This window comes from Pteropus alecto, unplaced genomic scaffold (genome assembly GCF_000325575.1).
Source record: "Pteropus alecto unplaced genomic scaffold, ASM32557v1 scaffold7, whole genome shotgun sequence".
Lineage (NCBI taxonomy): Eukaryota > Metazoa > Chordata > Mammalia > Chiroptera > Pteropodidae > Pteropus > Pteropus alecto.
The window spans coordinates 55,540,247-55,544,551 of record NW_006494614.1 but is presented as its reverse complement, the minus strand read 5'-3'; the positions used below and the strand labels follow the sequence as shown (position 1 = coordinate 55,544,551).

General features: G+C 41.0%; 1 protein-coding gene across 2 annotated transcripts in view; it reads right to left on the bottom strand.

Moving 5' to 3' along the window:
• Nucleotides 1-452, bottom strand: part of PRSS23 (serine protease 23) — an 11,418-nt gene extending 10,966 nt beyond the window's left edge. Inside the window, exon 1 of one of the 2 annotated variants that reach the window (XM_006926696.3) lies at nt 168-452. The gene's annotated coding sequence lies outside the window, so the exon portion shown is untranslated. The remainder of the gene's footprint in view (nt 1-167) is intronic. The other variant, XM_015600655.2, reaches the window with a different exon arrangement.
• Nucleotides 453-4,305: the final 3,853 nt, after the last annotated feature.

Here is a 4,305-nt window from a genome sequence, read left to right as displayed (position 1 = left end):
CTCTGCGGTCCCGGCCTCTCGGCGCCTGTCAGCGCTGTTCTCGTGGAGGGCCCTCCCTGCCCAGGACCCACGCGCCTTCACCCTCAAACACCGCGCACCCCTGGGGTTGGGGCGCAGCCTCACGAGCGAGCCTAGGAGTCCGCTGCCAGCTCACAAAGACCAGGTACCTTCCAAGGTCGACCGAACTGGGGACGCGGCCACACCTGGCGCATGGGGATCCCCTCCTCCAATTTGAAGAGTTGGAAAAAACCCGTGCGCTCCCCCACAAGCACTTTGAAAGTTTTTAGGTCACGATCGCGTTCCTTCCCGCTTCACTCGATCTCTCAGGTGCCTCCAAGGAACGGAAACCTGCATTCTGGTTACAGGACCACCAAGTCTTTGCCTCTCCTACAGCACCCAATGCGGTGCTTGGGACCCGGAGCAAGTCAGGGCCTTCGTAGCTTCTCAGTGGCGGTCTGGCTGATGAGCCCACTGGCCTCAGCTCTTTATTGGGGCACCAGCTGGTGGAGCCACCTCCTTGCCTAGTGGGCCTGCTTCCCAGAATCACTCCAAGGCGCCCACAATTCGTGGTCTTGCTCTAGCCAGACCGATGACTGTACCATTTAAAAATCTAGTGCTGAAGCCGACTCCCAGATACATCAGTATTGTATTTAAATGACCATATACTGAGCATCTTCTGTGAAACAGCTTTCCACATAGGCTGTTGTGGTGAAGAAGGTGCAGATTACCACTATTTTTTTTAGAGATAAGGAACGGGAGAGGGTTTACAGAGGTTTAGTAACCTGCCTCAAAGCATTGAGGCCACATTTTTTCTACCAAGCCTTTAGCCTTCCTTTCTCCTATCAAAGCCTGCTCATACTATTTCATACCAAAATGTAAATTACATACCTAGTGTGTTTGCGTCTGTTTTAAATAGGAAAGCCTCCCGTTCATGTTATTGTGTGGCGTTTCTCAAATGTGAGAGAAATTGCTGTTCTCTACTGTTTTCAAAAGGCAAAATTTTCTTAGACCTCCTCAAAATTGGCTTAAATTATTTTCTTTAAAAATGTTACATTACTATGTATATAAGCATAAAACCAGATCCAGATATAAGTTTATGTTGTAGCTTTTGAACAACTCTGGAATAAAACCAAAACAAATCTATAAATTAAATATAAAAATCTCCCAGAACTATAAATGTTAAGTTAGCAATGTTTAATCAGCTACTACTAGCATCGTGTAGTACTGAATGCCCAGGTTTGGTTCCTTTGAGTTCTGTGTGGGTCTACCATTCTCATGGTGTGTGAAGTACCCTATATTGGCCTAGTTTTCTCACCTTTTTCCTTGTTCCAGCGATCACACCTTCTTTCCTCACACCCTGTGTCATTGTAATACAGCATTTGGCTTTCACTTGACTCTAATACATCACTTTGAGATTAACTTTCTACCATTCCTTTCTAATTAGCGTAATGACTGAAGTGGTAACTCGTGGTGCCCACGCATAGCACACCCAGGCACTGAAATCACAAAGCAGTACTTGGTATCAGATGCTTATCTCAATGGTCCAGCATGTGTTTATATTCATTTTTAATCATAAATAGAAAAAAAATAAATTACGGATCTCCAAGGATTTGTATCTCCTAACTGGAGAAACACTGTTACAAATCAAATACCTTACTTAAGAAAAGAGCCAAGGGCAGAACTGAAAGGAGGGGAAGGCGGTAGAGAATTCCTAACTATGCTTGAATTTTATTACTTTTACTCCAATTCAACAAATATTTATTTAGCACATATTACACGTAAAGCATTGTGCTAGGCTCCAAATTAAAGAGCTAGCCACAGGAAGACAGAACAGCAACATAATTAAGAGGATGACAGTGGTGTTCAACTATGTGAGTGTCATTCCAGGCTCTGCCACTTATTAGCTGTGTAGCTTTTGGCTTAACCTTTCTGTGTCTCAGTTTCCTCCTCTGTAAAATGGAGACTGCCCCACAGGGTTGTTTTAAGACTTGAATGAATAAATACACATAAAATGCTTAGCGCACTGACTGGCACACAGTAAGATCTTAATAAATACTATCTATTGTTAACATCTGTTAGGCGACAAGAATGTGCCTTAGCTTTGCTTTGGAGCACCAACTTAACCACTTTGATATTCATTGCTCATTTTTCCTGGCAGTTTTAAAAATTACATAGTAACCAGTTTGGGAAGGTACAATCATGGAGGACAAGATCATTATTCTCATCATTCAGGGAGATCAACTTAGACATAGAAGGATCCAAGAGCACATCCCTCCCCTATTGCCACTCCCACAGCCAGCCTTAGGCCTCTTGTCCCCTACCCAAACAGGAGTTCTAACTACAGACAACCCAGGGGAGGGAGCTCAGGGCTTAAACAGGTATCACTGGCTTCTATTGTTTCCTGAAGCTGTCAATAGTAAAATGAGAAGATACTACCTGGTTCTTAGGTTGTCACTGTGATTCTCATAAGGTCAACAATAGATCTGTAGAGTACTTTGACTTCCAAGAGAAATGCCTTGTGTAAATAGGTGTCCTCATGCTGAGCCTAGCTAGATATTTGCTTTTTCTTTTCTTTGTCCACTCCCCTCCCTGAAAAAAAAAAAAAAAAAAAGAAAAAAACTAAACCAAAGGAACATAAAAAGCCTCACTTCTTCTTCAGAACTCACTCTGTTCAATTCCATAATCGTAATTCTCAAATGCTTTTCATATGCATAGCAATTGAGTTGTTAAAAATGCATACAGGACAAGGGCCACACATTTGCAGAGTACAGGCTCTGTATAAGGTGATGGGCTGTAAGGGAGAGAAAGCACATATCCCTCACCTCTAGGAATTTATGCTATGGATATAAACATAGAAAAATCAAAGATAGGAGAAACATATATAGGCTGGATCATCCTACAGCTAAAGAGAATGAATGAAAGGGAGAATCAATTCCCATTCTGGCAGGGGCAGAAGGCTTCCATGAGGTGGTAGAATTTGAGCTGAAACTCAAAGGATGAAGATCTGAGCAAGGCTTTAACAAATATCATGGGGTTCCTCCCCTGTAGAAACAAGAAAATCAATGAGTGAATGAAAGTGGTCGATCTAGGATTGAATCGTAATAATTATAGCTATGTTTATTAAATGCATGCTCTGTGTCAGATAGTGTAGAATATACTTCATTACAAGTAATCTGTAAGCAAACGGAAAAATAGGGACTATATCTTCATTTTTCAAACAAGGAGACTGAGGTTCAAAATGGTTAACTAGGATATTCAGCTTTACTTCTAAGTTACATTATTGTGACTTCTGCTCAGTCTGTCCCACTCTTTTATCAAGTTCATTTTGTATTATAGTGCTTCCCAGACCTGCCTTTTCTCCAGCTTACAATGAGAAGGTTGAATTAGTCGCTGACGTCTCTGCTGCTCTAAACATCCTTTTGATCCTATGTTGCTTTTGTTCAAGTTGTACAATCACTTAGTAAGGGCCTATTAAATGGCCTCAGAGCAGGAGACAAGATGGGACTGAAAAATAATTGGAAAGTTAGGGTGGCACAGAGCTGAGAGACCCAGCACAATCTCTAAATTGCTAAACTCAGTTTTAGTGTTTATTTTTCATGAGGCCAAGATCCAGATGCAGCTTCAACAATTTGTCAGTTTGAAAGTTAACAATGAGGATTATTTCTAAAGAGATAAAATTATGTATTTAAAAATCATTTCTATATGGTTTCTTATTTCTGTGATAATAAAGATCTAATGATTTATTCAGTAAGGGGGTTTTCAACTCCATGTAGTAAATGAAAAGAGAAATGGACTAAAAGACAACCCAGAGGGTTGAGAGGGGCCATTCTAAACCTGTCTCTGTGACCTTGGGTAAATCACGTCGTTTACTGGCCTGGCCTCGATTTCTCACTTGTAAAAAGAGAGCCTAGATGACCTGCTCTTACATTCTTTGAGATTATGACATTATAATCCTTGCGGAGGAGAATCCACATATTCTTTTATCTTTAGGCATCCCTACTGTGGGGTCCTGGAGGATCAAAGAATATGGAACTTCAGTCAGACTGACTTGGCTTCAATTTAGAATTCATATAGTTTCTGGGTGACCATGTGCAAGTTATATAGGCTTATGCATGTCACTTTTCTCATCTGTACAATGAGGCTAATTAAGGGCTATTGTGAGGACTCAGTGAGATAATCAGTATAAAACACACAGCACAGGGCTCAGCACAAAATAAATTCTAAATTGGCATTACCTAGTATTATTATTACTACTACTTCTATGAATGCTCAATTCGTTGAATGAGCAAAATTTGCTGAATGAAT